This window comes from Dermochelys coriacea, chromosome 12 (genome assembly GCF_009764565.3).
Source record: "Dermochelys coriacea isolate rDerCor1 chromosome 12, rDerCor1.pri.v4, whole genome shotgun sequence".
In the NCBI taxonomy this organism is placed as follows: domain Eukaryota; kingdom Metazoa; phylum Chordata; order Testudines; family Dermochelyidae; genus Dermochelys; species Dermochelys coriacea.
Genome location: NC_050079.1, coordinates 21,543,407 through 21,567,218, shown reverse-complemented (window position 1 = coordinate 21,567,218; position 23,812 = coordinate 21,543,407). Strand labels below are relative to the sequence as shown.

The 23,812-nt window shown below is 39.6% G+C and overlaps 1 protein-coding gene across 6 annotated transcripts in view; it reads right to left on the bottom strand.

The window, feature by feature from the left end:
• ZNF536 (zinc finger protein 536) overlaps positions 1-23,812 on the bottom strand; it is a 415,977-nt gene that overhangs the window by 254,885 nt on the left and 137,280 nt on the right. For 2 of the 6 annotated variants that reach the window (XM_043494950.1, XM_043494951.1), the window contains one exon: positions 2,102-2,164. The exons of 3 other annotated variants lie outside the window; for them this stretch is intronic. The gene's annotated coding sequence lies outside the window, so the exon portion shown is untranslated. Of the gene's footprint in view, positions 1-2,101; positions 2,165-15,390; positions 15,567-16,540; positions 16,631-23,812 lie in introns of all 6 variants that reach the window. One more of the 6 variants, XM_043494955.1, reaches the window with a different exon arrangement.

Below are 23,812 nucleotides of genomic sequence, written 5' to 3'. Positions count from 1 at the left end.
TTTTTTATTTTTGGTCTGCATAAATTTGTGATTTTGAGTTTTTGTCCCAATTTTTAAATCTCAAAAATTTTCTTAGGAGAGGGAAAAAACCATTTCTCACCAACCTAGCCAAAAGGAAGTTGGTCTAATATGGGACCTGAGATGAAACAAATGGTGGAAGATTGGCAAACACCATAAGCAGGAGCCATGATCTTGTGATTAAGGCACTAGACTTTGACTTAGAAGACCTCGGTTCAGTTCCTAGCTCTGGCAGAAGCTTCCTGTGTGACCTAAGATAAGTCAATTTAATATCTTTGTGCCTCAGTTTCACATCTCCAAAATGGGGATAAAAAATTCTTCATTTCTCCTGTCCATTTAGATTTTAAATTCTTTGCAGCGGGGATTGTCACTTACTTTGTGTTTGCACAGCGTAAAGCAAAATGGGCTCCTGATCTCAGCTGGGCTCTTCGTGGCACTACTTTACTTCAAATAACTAAGAAGAGATGACAGAGTACAGAATCTTTACCCCCATCCCAAATAAAACCCTCTGAAGTTGAAGTAAATAGCAAATAATATTAACAGCTATAAAACCACAGTATTTTGCTACCTCTTGTAGTACCAGTATTTTGCTACCTCTTGTAGGGGATCAAGGACACATTCACAGCTGAATCACATTGAGAATATTAAAACAAAACTCAAAGTGAAATTCGTCTGACACTGAGTTTTGCTGGTCTGGTTAGAACATGTAAATTATACAGACTTTCCATGAAAAACTATAAACTTTTCTGCAGGATCTGTTCACTGAAATGAAGCAGCACTTGAATTGGCAACGAAATCTTCACACAGCTCCTGGTATCTAAAAACTTGTGCACTGTTCCATACAATGTTAAATGTTCCTTTTAAATATAAACATCAAGGGCCTGACCCAAAGCCCATAGATGTTAACAGAAGTCTTTCCAATGACTTTGATGGGCTTTGATTGAGGCTCAAATCTTTAAACCCCTTCTACACATGCAGGACAGAACTTGGACCACTGTATGTCATGGCCTACTGATTTAAATAACAGCCAGTTATGCGCCCCAAGCAAGAACTTATCTTTATATTTTCACTACACTTTCTGTACACTAAGGAGAACTTTTCTCCCCCTGTAAAATCTCTTCCAAAAGCTGAAAAACTCACCAAAAATGATGGCCACACCAGCCTATCATTAAAGATAATCTGCAAAAAGTTTTAAAGAAAAAGTATTCAGCCATAATATTAGTGAAGCCAACATGGAAAATAACCATAATCCACAGCTAGAGCAATGCATTGTTCTACAATTTCTCCTACTTCTTCTTTAACAGATCCACAAGTTCTTCTCTGTTCACCTTCTTCCCGCTCAGAGATGCCCCGGTGACCTCAATGTCACTTTTGATTAGCACTGGAACAGCAAGTAGAGGAAAAGGTAAGTTCAGTTTTTTCATTACTAAATGGTCCTCTATGGTTTTCTGAAGGAAAACAAAAAGTAAAACCTCAGTGGTGAAAATAAAAACAAAGGGGGAAAAAAACTCCACAGGACTTGGACTTTCTGTTCCACTGAGGGTGCTCACGTACCAACTCAGTGCATTTTTGGCTATGTCAGTGGAGTAAGAAGAACATAATCAGAAAACAAACACAGTATAGACCTAAGAAGGAGAAAAGGGAAAAGTAATAATGTGTTGAAATAATGGCAAATTATGGTTATTTTCCTAATCATTATGGACTTAAAAAAAACAAAAACCACTTGCAGGTTATCTTTAAGTTGCTATGGACAACCCATTAACAATTAATGCAGCTTGCTATTGGTAGTGCACCTGCACTACATCAAGTGATCTGCTCCACATGCCTGGTCTGTTCCCAAGGAATGGGACTGATACCCTAAAATAACCCTTTTCTCTGGAGGCAGGCAGAACACAGAGATACCGTGACACACATCCATACACGCTCCCACAAACCCAGAACAAAGCAGGTATGTCTAATTTTAAGTCTACCATCATTGACATACTGAACTCATATAAATTGCTAAATACTTTTCTTCAGCTATAACCATGTCCTTACAGACAGACCTCAAGTCACATATTATATAATAATGAGAATAACATACCTGCAAAATGAACATAAATACATTTATTTTATAACCCAGTCTGCGGTCAGCTCTGTGTGTTCCCTAAATGAAGGAAAAATATAAGGAAAAGTTTAGACAGTTCCAGAAGTTTGCAATATACACCCATAAGTCTCAAGAAGAATGCCTATAAAATGAGGCCTAATGTATCTGTACTCACATAGAACAGTTTCAAACACAAGAGCAACTACATTGATTTACAATGAAAAATATATTTTCCTATTACTCTAAAAGTTCCAATTCAAATTTCTATGGGCTCCATGTTTATAGTAATGTTACTGATCCTACTGATCATCCTGGAGAGTCTCCCATCAAATGTACCTTCAATTTTTCACGTCTCAGTGAGTTTATGTTCATGCTGAACTACATTGTCCCCTCTGGAGACTTGTGTAAGAATTCCTAAGGGGTGCCTCCCAAAATGTGACCCAAACCGTGAGAATCATTTGAAGGATTTCCCATACAACAGAGAGCAGAGACTGATGTGGCTGGTCCCAGTGGCAATGGTTAAATAAATAACTAAATAAATATTGATGATGTAAAATGCATAGCATAAGCATATAAGATGCACAATATGGTCACATTAATGTTCCTTTTGGAACCTTCACTTTTGCACTTCCTGATTTTAATGCTGCATCCTTAACTTTGTATTAACATAGGGAAGTCAATGGGACTACATACGTGCGTGAAGTTACACATGTGCTTAAGTTCCTTGCTGAAGTAAGACCTCAACAGGCAAAGCATCAACAATGCTGAGGATCAACAGGGTGAGTATTCTTATCTTCAATGTCTACATATGGCTTAGCTTTCTTGGTGGTCAGATGGTCATAGATTCATAGATACCAAGGTCAGAAGGGATGATTATGATCATCTAAATCATTAATTGAAACAAATAAGTTCTATTTCACCAGCTAAACAGGAAACTGAACTGAATCTGCAAGGGGTTTTTTCATTAGACTGGTTTGTTCCATATAGTTCAAATCTCAAGCTGATACAGATCCACAATAGTACAGAGAGTAAGTGGTTAAATGTACCATTTCAAGAAAAATTAACTTGAAGACAAGTTGGTAGAGGGACCATCCCATATCCAAACCACATCAGTATATCACATGGTCTTTTGGGAGCTTACAAAGTTCCAATATGGTTTAGTATGTGCAGGTTGACTGCATAGTGCTCCAAAACATTTCAAGACAGTCTATGTAATCAGTGTTTCGCCAATGGGCAGCTTGCATTCTTGCTGCTTCATCGTAAGTACCCTTTTCAAAATTATATTTGTACATGAATCTGACTAAATTCTTAGTTACAAGATTCATTTTGTAAAGGCACTAATTAATGGCCTATACATGGAAGGGAGGTGGGATGGAATAGGATGGCACTGTGCATTATTCTGTTGGCAAGGACATCATTCTAGTAATTAATGTTGGTGTCTTCTTTTTAAAATGGATTAAGCAATATGCACAATTCATACTTTGTTCTGCTCTCTATTTAACTTATTCTAGGGTCTCTCATCTGCTTGAGAGTCGTGTTGTCTATCACTGGTAGTGCAGTGTGGTTCTTCATTTCCAAGTAGGGTTCAATTTTGTATCAGTAAGAGATGTAATAATGTATACAGTATTTGACTTAAATATGCATCACAGCTTTCTGACTAGCTATCTTAAATATGCAGAAACAAACAGGAGAATTTTTAAGCTCCTAATTCCTTTCTGAGCTCTCACTAAAGGGGTCATCTCCTCCCATGCAGATATCCAAAGGAAGGGCGACTAATGAAAAGATCCCATTTTCGTACAATTTAGTCAGCCAGATACCACTTCCTTCTTTCTCTCTCTCTCTCTCTCTTCCCCCCCCCCATCAGCCAGGTAACTGCCCTGCATAATTTCCACTTTTGCTCCCAGGAAACTATAGTGGTAAGTGAAGATTGGGCTTTGGGTTTAATTTGGTGGGGAAAACCTGATACTTTCTCTTATACAAGACTGGAGCCACTTCACCAATAAGAACTGGGATACTGAGAAGCCCTCAGGAAGGGATTCTGAGTCTCTGTCTATTTATACCATTCTTCTCATCCTGGTATATATGCATCTAAATTCTGAGGTTCCAGAAATGTATGGTGTTAATGCCCTGCACACATCAAGGCTATGACACATTTCCTCCTTTTATTCTTTGGATTTAGAGCAGAAACTAGCAAAGCAATAGTCTAATTCAGGTGACAGGATGATAAACTTTAGGAAGAAAATTAGGGCACACATATAGGACCATTTTAACCATACTGGGAAATGCAAGAGAGCACTTGGTTCCCCCCATCTTGCCAATTGAGGTAGCGGTCATCAAGAAGAATACCTTCCTGGAAAGAACAGCTATTGGAATGAAGTGAATTTATTCAATGGGAGGGTACCAAACATTTTAAAAGGCATCTTAATACTCCAGGAGTGATTCAATATATTCTCCTTGCATTTCCACTAACTCAGAAATTTCTTCATTGACAAAGAAGTGTGTAGAGGGTGGAGATGGGGAGTTTTTCCTTGGATTTGACCAGATTTCTACTTTGAGAAGAGCAGAAACTGCCTTTGGACCATAAGACCAGACCTTAGACCATGGTACCAGATCTTGACATGATACCATGAGACCAAATAAACTCTTAAGCACCATCTCCTGATTTTTCCATTCAGTCCAGGTATAGTGAAAAGATGAGCCATTTGAGAGTGTTGGAGGCCCCTAGGTGTTATAGGTTTTGATCTCTTTTCTGTACTGACAGTCAAGCCCAGAGCAAGAAACAACCTCTAAATGACACAACCTAGGATTGATGGTTCATGCCTTTGTCACAATTGAAAGGACCTATCTGTCTTGGATGGCTGCAGTCCTATTCGGTAGAAACAGAGAGCTCTGACTACCAGTCAGACTTGTTGAGGAGGGAGAGCAGAAACTGTCAATATGAAGACTCCTCTACAAACCTATTCCAGGTGTACTTGGAAAAATGTGAAGCAGTCATGAACCTCCCATCCCAAATCTCTTAAAGTGCGAGGCTGAAGGAGATGTGGCCCCTTCTTGCAGGGTTTATTATCCTTAAGGTCTGTGTCTAGCTGGTCCCCCCAAAAGCTAGAGCCATTAAAAGAATAACCATTCTCTTAACTTAGTTCAAAAAACCTCACAAGCAATGGATGAAGCCAAATGATCCTTCAGTCTACTACTGATGAATCAATTAAAATAGCTGAAAACTGAAGAGGGTTCTAGGGACATCCATTCAGAGCCATAATAGCTGTGAGGGATGGAGGGATTCTACCTACCTAATCTGAAGGTCCTACCTAATCTGAAGCATCCATTCTATACAAGCACCTTCAGATGTACAGAAGGAACTGTTGACAGAAGAGTCTAATTGTGCTGCTGCTAACCCAGTGTTTCTACAGAAGATATCCTTTGTCTTCCTGTGCTTCCACAGGCCAGGCAAAAGAAACCAGCAAGCACAGACTGAACTGTGCCAGTTTCAAAGGTGACCATTCCACTCTCGTCTTTCTTTCCCTAGATTCCTTGTTGGGACTCAAGTTGAGGGTAAATCCTAATAAGAGTTCTAGCAAAGGCCATGAAAAACAACTGCCCAGAATGAGAGAGGCTGCCTGGCCTGCATTTCTTCATCAAGGGACGAGAAAAACTGGGGAGGAAGAAAGAATACAGTCTAGATGGGTGAAGGGTGCCAAAACAGGAGCTTTGTATCAGTTGCCATTCCACTTGAAATCTGCATTGGAAGCCCAACAGTCTGTGCCACCAGCAAGCTGGGCATAACTTAGTATAGTGGGCCACCACTGACCATGGCAGCATAGCTGACCATAGTCTAGAACAGTGAAAACTCAGAGCAGCAAACTGGCCAACAGAGTCTGTCAGTAGTGGTCAGAATATACATATGCCTGATTTGTGCACATTTCTGTGTTCCAGAGCTCTCAGTTATACAGCCTATAAGAAGCACAAAGTCACCAAGCTTTATGCTCTTATTTAGTGACTGGTTTATCTGTTTATTAGACAAGTCAGAATTTTCTAGCTTTGACAGAACAAAAATAGCAGAATAGGTACTGCTAACGTATTTGAGTGTTCAAGTCATTGTGATACAACATACTAAACTAGGCTGTGGATTTCTAAGGTGCTTTAGCAGTATGACAGTTGTCACCCAGCAACAGTAAGTCTTAAATAAGGAAATTGTGTCATAAAAATTTAAGGGATGAAAAATGTTGAACTAGAAGATACCGCTCTGAATTGAAAGGTGGCTTTCCCCTCCCACTCTCGATTTACACAAAGCCAGATGAATGAGGCGGGCAAAGAATCTGCCAGAAGCCTAGTTAAATTGTCTACGTGATACAGATTGGACATCAGGGGAGTTGAGACCTGGGGAGTGGAGCTGGAGCAACTAGAGAGGATAATGAAAATCCCATCCTTGAAAAATAATCATAGTAAAAAATAATCATCACTGTATGTCAATGAGTATTTTCAACCACGAGTCACAGCTATCATATTGGGAGGATGGGAACTAAGAATGTTTCCTGGCAATGGAAGAAGAAACAAACAGTTACTTACTGTGACTGTGGTTCTTCGAGATGTGATGCAGATGTGTATTGCATTTAGGTGTGCACGCATGCAGCGCTGGAGACATATGCCTAGCAGGACCTGTTGAGGGGTAGCACTCATGCGTTGTGGCCATAGTCCCTTCCCTGGTTACATGAAGCAGCACCACCTCACCCCTCCATTAGTTCCTTCACACTGAATTACTGGGACACAAGACTCTGATGCAGAGGGGACAGAGGGTGGGTTGTGGAATACATGTCTGCATCACATCTTGAAGAACCACAGAGACAGTAAGTAACCCTTTCTTCTTCTTTGAGTAGATGCATTCTGCTCAGGTGACTCACAAGCAGTACCCCTTCCTGCCAGGAGGTGGGGCTCAGAGTCTACCTAAACAAGGATTGCAGGACTGCTCTTCCAAAGCTTGTATCTGCCCTGGAAGATGTGAATGGTTCATGAATGTATGTATCGACAGCCATGTAGCAGACCTGCAAATGTCCAATATGGAAATGTCACTGAGGAACACTATGGACGTTGCTTGCATGCTTGTACAGTTAGTTTGCACACGCTGCAGGGGCATAGAAAAGGCTATTTCGTCTCAGTGCAGGATGTTACCCATTTGGAGGTCATCTGCAAAGAGACAGCTTGACCCTTCATGAGGTCTACATATGATACAAACAAATGAGGTGAAGCACAAAAAGCAGTTTAGTCCTGTCCAGATAAAAGCTAGACATTGCCTGACATCCAGAGTATGGAGATGTCGCTCCTCCAGAGATGAAAGTGGCTTAGGAAAACAGAGGTAAATACAAGGCCTGGTTCAAATGAAACCAAAAGACCACTTTACACAAAAAAAATTGGGTGTGGTGTAAGGTCACCTTGTCTTTGGAGTATTGTATATAAGCAGGTTCTGTCATCAGAGCCTGCAACTCACACTCGCTCCTTGTGGATGTTATCACTGCCAGGAAAGCAGTTTTCTGACACAAGAGTAGAAAGGGACAAGATGCTAGGGGCTCAAATGGAGGACCGATCAGAGACATTATAACCATGTTTAGGTCCCACAGGGGAACTGCTTTCAGACTGGAGGAAGTAGACGAAGAAGCCCTTTTAAGAATCTTGTTACCATGACATTGGAGAAGACTGTTCTTCCCTGAACAGGGGGATGAAATGCCAGTATTGCTGCCAGATGTATTTTTAATTAACTAAGTGCAAGCGCCAATGACTGAAGGTGTATCAGCTAGTCCAAGACGTCCTGGATAGAAGCCAGCATCGGTTGGATTCTGCGGGCTAATGACCACACCAAAAACTACTTCCATTTTTCTGAATAGGCTATTCTGGTAGAGGACTTTCTACTGTTGAGCAGGACTTGTTGGACAGCCACCAAACACCTTGCCTCCTCCTCATTCAACCATGCAGCAGCCATGCTGTGAGATGCAGGGAACTGAGCTTGGGATGCAAGGTGCAGCTGTGATTCTGAGTGAACGGATTGGGGTGGAGAGGAAGCAGCATAGGCGCCGACTCTGTGGGTGCTCTGGGGCTGGAGCACCCATGGGGAAAAATTGGTGGGTGCTCTGCACCCAGTGGCAGCTCCCCACCCCACCCCCCTGCCCCAGTTCACCTCCGCCTCCTCCGCTAAGTGCACCACCATGTCCTGCTTCTTCCCGCTCACTCCCAGCGCTTCAACGCGAAACAGCTCTTTCGCACGGCAAGCCTGGGGGGGCAGGGAGAAGGAGGGCGAACATGGCACGCTTGGGGGAGGAGGAGGGGCCAGGGCCGGGATTTGGGGAGGGGCGGAGTTAGGAAAGAGACTTTGGGGCTGGGGTGGAGTAGGGGCGGGGCTGGGGGGTGGGAGAGGCTCGAGCACCCACCGGTGCGGAAAAAAGTTGGCGCTTGTGGGAAGCAGTATTGGAGGCTGAATAGACAGCGTGAAAAGGTCGGAGAACCAGCAATGTCTCAGTCACATCGGGGCAATGAGAATTAAGCTTGGTCTGATCCGCCTTGATCTTCAGAATGACCAGATTATCTGACGGTATCAACATTGAGGGCAGAGAAAGCCACCAGAGAAACATATGTGGTGTCAACTGCAGCTGTGTCAAGGAGAATCCCTAGACTGAGGTCCACCATTCTGATCTCAGTACCAGCCCAGCTTCCACTGGGTGCGTGTCAACAGACCCCAGTGTTCAGGGGCTCATTCAAATGAAGGGGTTATAGTTGATGCAGCCCTGGCAAAGTCCTGGACCAAAGGAGAGGATGGGACCAAAAGGCCAAGGTCTACACATGCCTGCCGTTAACATGGAAGCAGTCAGTACAGGCATCTCCCTCATTGGTACCAGACTCGATGGATTCCCAAAGGCCAGAAACGGAGCCAACAGTACAGGGTTTTCTAACCTCCCTACTTGGTAACCAGGGAAGGGTTAAAGTTATCCATGCCATCCCACAAGCTGTCACCAACCCCATGCCAGTCCACGCTTTTCCTAGTGGGAGGTGGAAGAGTCACCTCGAGACCTAGAGCATTCTTAATTGGTCTGAAGATCGCATAACGCTTCTTGACGTGGGTCTTGCCAAGATAGAGCAAGCACTGTATGTGTGGATCGCTGTTGAGGATTGCTCCCCCACATGAAGGACAATGTTCAAACCCTGGTGAGGGCATCACCAAGGGAAACAAACTACTACAATTAAAACTACTCTAACACTGGGTACAAACTAACCATATACAACAAAAGAAAATGTTAACTAGTTGACAGGTTTGTGAGGCTAAGATTCACACAGAGCTCCGACTCTAATCATGGGCTGTAAGAAGGAACTGAGAGAGGGTCGGGCTGGTGCCATCTTACATAGCTAGGGGAGGGGCTATGGCCATAAAGCACACGCGCTGCACCTCTACAGGAACTGCTACGCAAATTTCTCTTTCTCTGGTGCACTGGGTGCACACACACTAACGTGGACTACACAGCTGCATCTACCAAAAAAAATTTAACATTGTGAATTCAGGAGTTGCTATCATAAAATGTGGTTCTAGCTCTTGCAAAGTATATGGGGCTATTCTTGGCTATATGGCTTTTTTGCCTCACAGTGGTGCAAAGGTGCCATACTGAGGGCCAAAGATCTTGCCCATAAAGTATATAGAGTACAGAAATTTAAGTGATGGACAGTTCACTAAAAATCTAATGTGCATGTTTAATTCCAACTTTCTTCACAGCAGTATAAAACTGAACATGTTGAATAAGAAACAGACTAGCAGTTCTAGCACCACTTTTATAAACTTCAGGTTTTGGGAGGGAAGCTTCATGGCAGCTGGATGCAACTTGGTAAACTAAGAGTCACCCAAGAGTGGAAAGAAAAATCTATAATGTATTTAGCCATTTGAGTTCCAGAGCTACAAAGGAGGTGATCTGGCTCCAATCTCGGGTCCTTTTCCACCCAAAGCACTCTCCTGGCAACAAAATAATTGAAAAATTAAGAGAATAAATACTAATGAATATAGTTTTGCAGGCTTAGAGTGGACTAAGCTCCCTGGCATTTATGAAACAGCACAAATGTTTGGAAATAGCAAAGGTATTTTCGGTTGAAAATGAGTTCTGTACTTATAGATTTGCTTTTCACCATGGTCATTAACATGGTTCAAGTAATCAAAAGAATGAAATGCATGCAGTAGTCTTTTATCACATTGGTTACTTATAAACAAATGTTGGGAAAAAAAATTAGGTACTCAGCAGAGGCAAGACTTCACTTTCATAACTACTCTATTTTCTTGCACATCAGTGTTGACACTGTATATATTATTACTAGGAGTAGTTAAAGGTGTTCCAGCCTGTTTTGTCTGGAAGGATTGTATTGGAGGTGTCGGAGTATTGTGGGACACCTTACTTCATGTCTGGTACAGCACAAACTTTGTACAATTTTAGGAGAATAAAGGGCATAGTGGTAGCCTTTATTCATAAGCACAATGCTGTTAGTAGCTCCCGATTTAATGTTCTGTTTGTGTTTCATTATTATAGCTTATTTTATGGAAGCAGCTTTACTTTGGAGTAAGATATGTTCAAAAAGCGACTTCCAGCTGACAGGAGCTTAGCTCAGCTGCAACTGGCTGAGCCACAGGAAGATTCTCTTTTGGCTTTCTGGTAAAGCAGCTGCCTATGGGCCACAAAGACCCCAGTTTCAGTCACAGCTGGTAAAATGTGTAGGGCACACACTGTGTTTATCCAGCTTCAGGAGGGGAGATTTTGCCAATTGCTCACTTTCTCGGCAATTTCTAGGTACCAGTTGACAGCCACAACATGTACACTAGTAACTTAATCTGCGATCTGGCCCTAAAGTACGGACACAGTGGACAGGGATAAGGCGGCCAGTCAATGGCAGGATGTGCTCCTTCCTCACTCCCAACAATCCATAGAGCAGAGCCAGGGCACAGGGAGGAAGATGGTGCACCATCTGAGGGATGTGGCAGTCAGCATAGTCCCTACTTATGCAGTATTGCTTGCAACTGCCTGAATGCAGGGTGATGCCTGAACGGCACAAGGAGGAGGTAACATTGGTCGAAATAGGGAGGGAAGTCTCACAAGTTAAAAACTAATGTGAACATGAAAGTGTCCCAGTTTTACATGAAAGAGTAACAGGCAAATTCTTACACAAAATCTCAACTAGCTCATTCAAAAGCAGAAACCTGTTCACCAGCATTACAACAGAATTCTTTGCATGCTCTGGAGGGACAAAATGGCCAAAGAACAATCACAATCAAGCATTTACTAACCCCCACTGACCTAGCCAACCTGAACCTCTTTAACCATTGATTTTCCAAATGTTGCCATATCTTCTGTGAGCAAATTGTTAATAAGCAGAGAGGGGAATTCTTAATTTTGTTTGTATCCAAAATCATACACAAAATTTTCCAGGAAATGTTTTGTTATCGATATTGGGCATTCAGACTTTGAAATTAGCATAGCATGGGTTAGTTAAAAACTTTATTGGAAACTTTTGTTAGCTGTCAGTCAGTGTGGAGCAGAGGATAGAGCATGGTTGTGTAGATTTTTCTAATGAACCTGTGCTATCCAGACTTCAAAATCAAAGAGAGAGACTATAATTGGGATCTCTGAGTTCTGTCTAGACACTGCTTTGGGTATTCAACATGTTGTTAGCATATGTGTCCTTAGTTTGCTTTTAGGAATGTCAGGGAAACAAATGTAAGGAAGTCCCCATAATGGCCTTCAGTGATGCAGCTAGATCCCCAACTGCAGCTGCGGGTTGTTCCTCTCAAGGAGAGCTGGGCCATATATCAATAAGGTCAAGAGGTAATTTAATCTCCCCATATTAGACCCCAACCCTACTTTTACTCTTGCAAATATCTTTATTCATGAGAACTCTCAGAGTTCTCACAAGAATACTGTGTGCAGGATTGGGCTCTAAAGCTGGGATTCTCTTTGCAAACAGATAAATATTTGTATATCAGTACTCTGTGATGTCACCTGAATATTATCTGTGTACATATTGTTTGTAACATTTTTTGCCAGTAAGACTTTGTTTTGCCAGTTGTTGGATCCATGGTAAGCTGTATTATTCCTTCCTTTCTTAGCTCTATTAGTCCACAAAAGCAAAAACCATAGTCTGCTCTGATATTAAAAGTAAATAAGTGATGCATGGGGACTTAATAGTAGTATTACTAAGCATTTATGCAGCAATTTATATATTCAGAATGCTGTACAAACATTAACTAATTAATCCTCACAATAACCTGCAAGATACGTAAGTACTGTACTTTCCAAATTAGGGCCAAATCTGCTGCTAGCATAAGCAGGTGAACCTCTGCTGACTTCAATAAGAGTTACACTCACATCAGCAGAGGATTTGTCCCTAGGAAAAAAATAGAGATGATTAAGGGCCCTGGGACATACCATGAGTCACAGGCGTAGCTGGGATTAGAATTCACAAGTCCTGACTCCCTCTCTCATACTCATTACTCCATCTAGGCCATGCTGATTTAACCATTTAACTCCTCGATGTATTAACAAGTTTTCTATAATTAAATTAAATTGTGTCGCATTGAAAAGGTACTTCTAAGTTTACTTTAAAAGATGAAAATGAAAGGGAAATTCCAGTGAAAGAAGAAAAATATTTTCCTATGGTACCGAACCAAAGCTTACTTAATATATATTGAATTTATCTTATTTGATTTACAGCCCTCACTATCTACACACAGGGTCCTAGTTAGAAAATACTCACAAATACAGATACATAACATGGGGAACGTTCTGATGTACAAGGATAAAAAAGAGTCTATTAGAGACCGTTTTTGTATATACAAATTACACAGTGTGAGCAATTATTACTAAGAGTCTACCAGGCTTTAAAAAAGGAAAAGGAAAATACAGGAATGGTGCAGATCATAGAGCAATGACTGCATGTATTAAAGGTACTAGTGAGTGTTTAAAGGGTGATGGGCGTACTCAGAGGTTAAAAACAAAACATGTATGAGGTTAAATTGCCCATGAACCAAAAAGCAATTCCAGATCAGGCCTTTGTAATATAGTTTAGAATATTCTGGGCAGATAGGGTAAGGATTAATAAATTGGAGCAAAAGGAAACAGGAAAAAAAGCCTTTCTAGTTGGTGACCTCGAAAGTCTGGGATGCACCAAGACAGGATCTAATCAGTCTTAAAAGGGATACACTTTTATGATAGAAATTGTAGTGAACATACAGAAAATAGAACAAAACCCGAGAAGAATAGCTGATACAGTTTTAAATTATTTTGGTTAATGATGGGCTTAGCAGGTTCAGAAATTTCATGTAGCACTGAAGAGAAAGGTTCCTTTCTACCTACAGGTAAGTTTTATCTACCCAACTTCCTCCATTCCTGAGTAACAGCTCACCAGTCTATTCTCTGAAATGTGCCTTTTTCATGAGCAATAGTCCCAGGAGAGATGGCAGAGAAAATGTTGGCCTCAAGTACTCAAGAGTTAAGTCTGGCATTTTCAAAATACCTGTGGGTAGTCTGGTGAATCACGTATCCCACATTCACCCATCTCTAATGATGATTATTATGCACCAACAGCTGTCTACAGTTCAATGGCTGAGAATCTAATTGATCTCATTATCTCCCCCTATATAAGGTGAAGTGTGTCCTCGCTCTGTAAGTGTATGGATCCCAGGCTGATAAAGGACTCTGTATGGAAGGCCTGGAAACAGAAAATTCAGTTGTACTAATAGTTTTGTTTTCAGCTGGTCCAAATTCACAGAAACAAACATGTTATAATAAACTATGTAACCCACTACAATGTGGCTTTTGTCTTGTTAGTATCATACTGAATAGCTTAGATATCATCCATATGAATATTAATTCTGCAATAAAAAGCAAGAGACTGAAATATTATTTATGCATTCTTTTGTTACTTAGTTTTTAATTATTATTATTAATGCTATTATGTCCAATTTCCCCTCACCTCCCTCACCCTGACAGCCTCCACTTCAGTGCCCTATCTCAGGCAGTTAGCTTCTTCTGAAACCAACAACAATGTTACTCAATTAACCCTCTGGCAAGGTATGGTACAGTATATAAATGGTGTTGCTTCCTCCCCTACAAGCTTGTGTACCTCATTTCTGTCATAAATTCTACTATGTAGCCTGGGATCCAAATCACCTTCCCGAACTTGAATTGCCTATAAAACAGTGCTAGATACTGCTGTCTCCTTGTTGTGTATTGTTCTCCCTGTATCAGACCTAACTGAAGTATTTATATATGGGGCGGGGGGAGGGGAGAGTGTGTATATGTATTTTGAATTTTAAAAGTTATAGTACCAAAAATAAAAAGTCAGGATATTTGCAGAAATAGAAAGCCTGATTCTCCTCCCATTTACCATGGTGTAACTCCATTGTCTTTAATAAAGTTACTCCTGATTTATACCAGTCTGAGAGAAGAATCTGGCCCACAGTATAAAATACTTAGGTTTCTTTAGCTTGCCCTTTAGTCTATTAGTTTATCCATTGTCACTGTGCAAAATATGCAATAAAAATTACCTATTCCTCTGCAGCTATGCTTATGGCAAATCTTTCTTGTTTTTTTTTAAAATACTTCTGTTCATTTGCTACTCTACAACAGACATATTTTAAACATAAAAACACTATATTTAATTGGTTATGGATCTCAGTTCTTTTAGCACTACTGGAAATCACACAAAAACACATTAGTACAGAGCAATTAGTGCAATGGCAGTAAACAACTAAGGCACTATTAAGCTGTGGGTGATTAAACAGTATTACTTCTTTATTTTTTTATGATATTAGACTTAAAGATGGAGTAGACTTTAAACATATATTCCCATTAGCATTAATATATAATACGAATAGCAGGTGTCTTCAACTTTTTCTTAAGGAAGGATTTAATCAAGGTACTTCACTCTATAGAAAGCTACTTTCTTTTTTTTTCTCTTTTATATAGTGTGTTGCACTATTTCTTAGTTCAATATACCCAGACATTTAAACACTAATATTATTTAACTGGAGTTATGGAGTCATACACGGTTTCCTTCAGAAAATACCCATATCTATACCACTATAGAACAAAGAGCTACCAAACTCCTGAACTAATAAGAAATTATTTATATCTTTGCAAAGAATAAATCAAGCACTATTTGACAAATTTACTACAATGAGGTATAACAAACATTATGATAGATTGAATGGCAGTAACATTCCGACAACATAAAAGAAGAGAATATGACCCAAGGACAGAACCCTTGTGGTATACCTTTTCAATCTGCCTAGCCCTCACAATCTCTCTGGACTCTGTACTTGTTTATAGATCATCCTCATGGTCTGGCACATCTTTTCCTCAGCATCTGATTAAGTTAACAATGTGCTGCTATTTGCATGCAGATTTGCCAGGCCTTTCTCTACAGCTGCTCCCAAAGACTTGGTCTTTCTCTGTAATGTGATAGCACAGCAGTCAGTAAATGCAATCTTTGTCAAACCCAGGTGTGCTCTTGATTTGGTTCTCATTCGTTCCAAGCAATTTTTCTTTCTGTAGCATTTATAAGGCTCTATTATAGTATAGCCACATCTGGAGCTAAAATTCTTCTATTAATTATATACTTTTACCACTCTGAAGAAAAATTTGAAGAGAGATACTAACATTTATTTTTATTCTTATTCTTTTTTAATGACAGAGTGCATTTTATAACTGCTGATTTTTTAAGAGCCATTCCTGATTTTTTTCTTTCCATAAATAAAAGTAATAATAATATACGAAATCTAATAATCACATAATCAAATAATAGCAGCATAAGTATCAGGCTAAATGTTTGTGTAACTTTTATACCTTGCATATAATACAATATTACAATAATATATCTGACTGCCTCATTACAGAGTTATATTCTACTTGAGTTAAAAATGACGGGAGAGATTTTTTTTAAAAAAATCCTCACTCCATTCCCTAGTGGACACTGGTTCACATCACAGAATCACCAAACAATTTGTTCCCTCCACAGTCAAAAAAGCAGAACAAAATTTGATCAGCATGGTGACTTAAATGCTGCATTTTCTTTGTGCAATGAGGGTAATTTTTCAAGATCAAGTTTGAAGTAGATTAGTGTAGAAATATGAGCTAAATCTTCACTCTTATCATCTGAGTATGGATAAAGGATGTATTCACCCAAGAGCACTGCAAGTTATTTTCTAAGAAAAATTTTCCTAGTCTCATTTTGAACACCAAGATCTCACAATGCAGTAATAAATGGAGGCTGGCAAACAGCACTGACAACTAAATATCCACTGTGTAAATGTACGCTTAAAAGAAAATGCTAGAAATCATATTGCTTAATTCAAAATCTACTTTATGCTCCAAAAGAAAAGTTTCCAAGGTAAATATTTCGAAAAGAAGAGTTAAGTGTACTTACAGATTTCAGAAGTGTTACAGAGAAATTCAAGCCACTTCAAAGGCTGAATGAACGCCCATCAAATCTCCATCACATAACCAACTCCAGCTTCTGACAAATAAAGTTTATCACGGACATAGTAGGTTGGGATTCTGACTTTACTGAAAACTCTCCAAAAGTGGATAAGAATGTTATATCTTTTCACCTTTTTCTTAATTATTTATGTTGATTATTTGATGTGCTTGCATCAAAATAAAATACAAGTCCCGTGCTGATGCAATAGTATTCATCAATGCACTGTACATTATTCTCTCAACTTTCTTTCCCCCAGATATACCCCTTTTTCTTTTCTAGACCTTAATTTTATGAATTAGCTTTCACCACAAAAACTTATATGATATACCAATATATACCAATATAGGAGGATTTTTTTAACATTCTATTTAGGAATACAATTTATTTTTTAACTGGATTATTTATAGCACATTTACTGCCTGAATCATTTATCTCAAATGATTATGTTGCCCTTAAATGTATCTGGGGCCGAGGGGGGCGAATGAAAGTGAGACAGATGCTGTACCACCAGATTACATAACAGGTTACCATGAAAAAAAAAAGAAGAAAAGGGAAAGTATATTTTGCTTCTGTAGTATGCTATTTTAGTGGTGATAGTTTGACTTTTGGCCCACACACATATGCCAATGGCAAGACTAACTCTAGGGACTAACAAAAACGAATGTGTGTTCACAGCTGTACAGTACACCAATACAGATTACATGTTTTCAGTGTTGCGGCCACAACAGAATGCTAATTAACATACTGGAGTGATGAGAACGGCTGTAAGGGCCTTATTGTTCCATTATTTCATGCAGCCCAGCTGCCTTTGTTTATGTCACTTATCCTCTCGTGCCACAGGTTTTTACTCCAAAAATACTATCCCAATACAACGTTAATATTTAAAAAACAAAGAGGTGGCAGATTGTCATTTTTGTGTCAGTCTCAAACTGCAGAACTGTTAAGCTGTTCTGGTTCAGTATTTAGAAATAATTTAACAGCCATATTCAGACACTGCCTGCATTCTAACATAATGGCTGAATACTTGAACCAAGCAAATGCATAACTATCCTGACATCACTTATGAGATTTAGATTGGTCAGTTAATGGAAGTCTTTACCAGAATCAATACCATAACAGCTTCTTGAAATGAACATGATTTTTTACACAGAGTGCTGTGAACAATAAGTACAGAAATATACTACCTTTGTATACAGCACAAAAGAACTGGGATTTGAAATTAAGAAGCAATTACAGGTTTTTGCAAAGTAATATTACAGCTGATTATTAAAAATAAACACAGACAAAATAAGTGCTTAATAATAAATATCTGGACAGTATTAATATTCCACAAGCCTATTATTCCTCTTTTCCTACTTCTTTTTAACAGATGTTTTACCTGCTGGCTTGGTTAACATGTTTCTGATAAGTATTAATATTGATGATTGTTGCAACAATGGTTAAATATTTCAGCAAACAACTATATATATAGTTTATATATATAAAAAGACAAGCATATTCGTTATGTCTGCTGCCTTCATTTCTTTGATTGATTTGTGGAGAAAAATGATGTTAACTACTATTATTATTTGTATTACAGTGGTGTCTAGATATCTCAGTTAGGACTGGGCTTCACTGTGGTGAGGCACAGAACAACCTCCCAATATGAGACAGTCCCTGTCCTGGACAGCTTACAACTTACGACCCTGGGCCTGCAAACACAACTTAGCCATGTGAGTAGCTTTACTCATGCAAATAGCCCCACTGAGTTCAGTGGGACTACTGACCTGAGTAAGGTTACTCACATGTGTACCTATTTTCAGGACTGGGCACAAATTTGAGGCAAGATGCATCGAGTGCAATAAACATATGGAAAGAATCAGAAAGAGAAGATGAGAGTAGCAGTGAGACAGAGTTACCAGGTTTTGAGTCTAAGTTTTCTTGTTCATTAGTTTGATATAAATTAAAAGGAAATATTAATGATAGAGATTTCCAAACAATGTATTTCACCAGTAACCAATAGCATGGTACAATAATTTGTGACCGCTGTCAGAGACTGAACTTCGCTAAAGCCCAAAATATTTATGATGCATTTCTTCCAATCCCCACCCCCAAAAATAAAACAAAAAAATCTAAAAATAAACAAACAAAAACAAAAAAGCCCAAAACACAGGTTTTATTTTAGATTGACACATGGTATAATAGTTGAAAAATACCCCAAATCATAAAATATACTGACTTTACAAAGAATCATAATTAAGTTAGAGAAAGTCTTCCCAAAAAGTATAATTTCACTAATCAAAGATACTGTAGTAGATGGTGAAGTACACTAAAATCCTGACAACATCCAATTGAGTGAGCAAGTCATAGATGCTTTTTAATGAGTTTAACTGGTAATCTCAGATAAATGTGGAACTGCTTGAAGTGTCTGTCTTATATAAGGCAATAATGAGAGGATTTAATGCTCTATAACCCATACTGTTTATAACAGTGAACATGCCACAGGTGTGTTAGAATCTAATATATAGTAGTTTCTCAGCTATGACCATTCCCCTACTGTGGGCACAACATAGATTTTTTTAATTGGATCCAGGAGCTAGCTCAATTATCCAGCTGCTCAGTGTTAAGCCCCCAGCTAGTTTATATACCCATAATAATAAACTTTCTATAATAGCAATTCAGCCGATTACAGGGTATTTTCTCTTAAACTGAAAATGGATCACTTTTTTTCCCCAACTATGTTCACTGAAGAAATTCTGGGATTGGTTCGCTAAAAATTGCTGAAGAATTACAGAAGAGATACAGGCAAATAATATTCAATTTCTTGCATACATCTTCTGCCATTGGAGAATCTCCTTATCTTATTGTACAGACAGACAATAATCACATAAATCATCTTTTATAACTCAGTGGGGGAGAGGTGTTGGCTTTCATTTTAATGCTTATTTCCCAAGCCAAAGCAACCTTCACTCACACTCACTTACTGGGGTACCAATAGTACTATCCTGATAAATTTTTGCATGCTACAATCTCATGTATGAACTGAAACGGATATTCACAGCCTGAAACTGTTTCCCTATGGATAACACATTCATGCATTTGTTGTTTTAAACAGGTTTTTGCAGGTATTACTGAAATAAAAAAATAAAATATATAATCTCTCTACTGTGTAAGTGGTAGAAATAATGCTAATACTTCAAAATATAGAGGGTGAAATCTTGGCTCCATTGACATCAATGGTAAAACTCCGATTTACTTTAATGGGGCCAGGATTTCACCCACCTTTACAACAGATTTTAAGCAAACTTTTTTTTTTTAGTTTTTAACTTAAGTTTATAAAAATGCTTTTGAAATTTAACTTCATATAGTTGGAACTTAAATTGACTGACCTTAATAGCAACAAGGTACTAAAACACTAACAAACAGATTCTGGATCCCATAAATGGATATCTGTATAGCTGCCAGGCATAATGCATAGGTGACTTCATGTGAAAATCATAAGGTAAGTATTGCAGAGAGCATGTACGCATGGACAGCTAGAGGAATAGACTTTGGTCACTCTTAAAAATAAATATCCTAAGTGTACTTAACTAGCAATTTAATTTAGAATTATTCAGACAGAATCACTTTTAAGTTGATATTCACCTAATAGCTGTGTAATACTGGCCCCATTCCTGTGTGGAAACTCATAGGAGTTTTGCCAAATAACTCAGATATGCATCTCCATACAGTCTTACTGGGACCATGTCACTCTTGACTGATCCAAACCCTGCCTCCCCAGCAGACTCACTCCATAAATATATTTTTCAAAGTAACCCCCCCAAAGAGAAGAGTAATCTTTCCCCCAAGCTGGTTCTGAACCACAAAAGCCTCAGAAAGCAACAGGCATAACAGCCTGAAACTCACCCCTTCCAGGCTAGGTAACTCAGACAAAATAAAGCCATCACAAAGTTATTCACGCTTGTTCCGTGGACCAGATCATCCCTTACCACAAAACAAAAAACAAAAAACAAAAAACAAAAAAACACCATCGGAAAGGCCGAAAGGAAGGAAATACCCAAGAGGATTCCCCAGTGGCTATTTAGTCACATCACATCATTGACTAGGGGGTACATTATTTGGCCCTAACAGACAAGCCTGCAGATCACCAGAAATCCACAAAGTAAGTCAGGGTCATTCTCACAGAGGCCCCATGCCTTAACTCCAGCTCTGACGTACATAGCAGCATTACCCAGTTGGAGCCACGCTATCAGGGATCTTCCCCTGGCTGCACCAACCTCTGGACCCCGAGGGGAGGCTTCAGGGTAAACACAGTACACCCTTAAGCTGCATTACCTTTTCCTGGGATTCTCAGTAGGCCAGGATGATGTGCAAATGGGCCCAACAGTGCCCCTAACTCATCTACCCCTTGGCCTGGCCTACCCGGTCTCCACTCCTTCCCCCCCATGTTGAGCTCAGACTCTCTGAAGAGGGCTCCACAGTACTCTTGGATAGGAGGACCATGTTATGGAGGAGACTGAGGACTGGGCCCTTCTCCAAGTGGGAGCGGAGAGCTCTCCAAATGGAAGCAGTGGAGAGTCCACTCCAGAGAAGACACTGAGGGACAAGCTGAGTACATGCTGGGGATACAAGAAAGCTAGAGGTCTGGGTTTACTGTATTTGAGTTCCCTAGTGTAAAAGGTAGGATTCTCAGACTCAAGTATGTCTTTGCTTAGAAATTTCTTCAGAAACTCAAAGCCAAGTGAAACTCTGCCAAGGCTCACAATGCATGTGTGAACCTGAGTAGACTTATCGTAGCCACAGCAAAGTATATGAAACTCAGGGGTACAGCCCCAAAGGGATTTAGGTGCTTAACTACCACTTATTGCATAAATCCAAAATCTGGATCCTCAAAACCCCTGCGAGGCTGCCACCTAACCCTGTAGGTGCTGAAAGTTTCTTAGGTACCTAAAAATCTGCCCCTGGGCATGCGCACACTGCCTCTGTCTGGGTGCCTTGGCATCTAGCTCATACCTAGCTCCAAAGGAAAAAAGTTTGACATGAACAGCACATTATTGAATTTCACATGGCTCTAATTCAGCCACTGATGTCTCAAGTCATTTTCCCACTGGCCAACTGAGCCTTTTCTAATGCTCACAACACACCCAAAGCATGCACTAATAGTCAACTAATATACAATATATTATGGTTTATTACTACATTATGCCAATAGATTTCTTCAGTGTGTCACTTGAGGGATATTCTGAACTAAAACATTTTGAATTGGACTGATTTTGAGATTGCCATGCATGCATAAAAGTGTTACTTTTCAAATAGGTTTACTAATCAACTGATATTAGCATAAAACTATGTTATTCACTATAAAAATATAAGCCCTCGTTTGAAACACTTAAGTCTAGGAACCAATCATGCCATGCTTATGGAGGCAAAACTCCCATTGAATCATCAAAGTCCTTTATTTAAAGAGCAACAAATAATAAGAAATAATAATAATTACAGCAAAAACTGCTTAGTATTTATATAGCGCTGTGTATGATAAAAGTGCTGAACAGACATTAACTAATTAGTCATCACAACACCCATGTGGGGTAGATAAGTATAATTATCCACATGCTACAAATGGAAAATATACACTGTGAGGTTACCTGTCCTGCCTAGACATACACAAGATGAAATTCACCTAATGCAAATTCATCCGAAGTGCTTCACAGAAACCCATGAGCACAATAGCTCATTCTGTACCCCTGAGCCTTCAGGAGGTGAACATGTGTCACAGAGGGAAGCAGTGAGGACTGGTCAGGAGGAGATCACTGAATCCACTCTTACACAGATCTTGTGGCTGCAAACCCTGAATAAGAGGCAGGGAATGACAGTGTCTGCTACTCTGGCGCACAGATAGCTAGATGAAGCCTGATTACTTGAGCACTATGCATTTCTCGAGAATGTCACTCACAATGTGTTACTAGTGGAGCGAGGACTAGAACTCTCAGTCCTGTGCTCAGTCCACACTGCTTCTAACACACACCTCAACCATGCAAGTGTCAAGTGAAATAGTTTAGGGTCTCCTATTATTTGATTGCAATATTTTTTTTCAGATTGTCTAGGTTGCTTGCCTATTGCCTAACCTTGTATAAGATCCATTACTGAGCCTGGGGCAATGTTTCACACTGTAAAAATGAGCCAAAAATGTCACCTGATCTGATGAAACTGCCTGCCTAATGTTGCATATCCAAGGAGTTTGGGTAACTTATATAAGGTGTGGTTAAACCCACACTAACAATCATCATCATTTGTTGATCAGAATCAGTGTTCATTTACTTTGGAAAGAAGACAAACTGGATTCAACAGCTACTGCAGTGTGGCCTAGTGGGGCAGGGAGGCTTCTTTTCCTAAAGACAATGTTGCACCCTATCTGGCAGGATCATTGCTAAGTGGATGTGGTAAAGAAAAGGAAAATTCTGTATGAGGATACTAAGAAAAGCACAGTTGCATTCTTTATCAATTATGCAAATTACAATCTCAATTGGTGGCATCAGCCACTGGGTCTGATTTTCAGAGGTGCTGAGCATCTCAACTTCCATTCAAGTCAGCTGGAGTTGAGGGTGCTCAGCAGCTCTGAAAAAATCTGTGGCTAGGTGAATGTTTTAGTGTGTACCTAGAGAAGGACAAGGGGGCACCAAAATTAAATACAAATCCAGTAGAACGTGGATAGCTAGAATGTGCTAATCTGCTCAGTGGCAATTATGTCAAGGTAAAAGGACCAATAGTAAATCCAAGTCTTGCTTAAAATGTATGTCCTTCAACACAAATAGGTCTGGGAGGGATAACAGTGCTGCTATTGGCCCCTACAAAGAGTCTAGATTCAGTGAAACCCAAACAAAAACTTTAGAGATGGGCAAAAAGAAAAGGAGTACTTGTGGCACCTTAGAGACTAACAAATTTATTTGAGCATAAGCTTTCATGAGCTGTACTTTCGTGAGCTCATGAAAGCTTATGCTCAAATAAATTTGTTAGTCTCTAAGGTGCCACAAGTACTCCTTTTCTTTTTGTGAATACAGACTAACACGGCTGCTACTCTGAAACCTGTTAGAGATGGGCAAGTATTCTAAAACATTTCCCATTCATATTCATTCATATGTTCAATAATTTTGTATTATGTTGCCCTTTTGATTTGGATTTGTTAATATTTCAGCAAACCATCTTTGCTAGCTTGAACACTTAAGAAAAGTGAATTGTGAG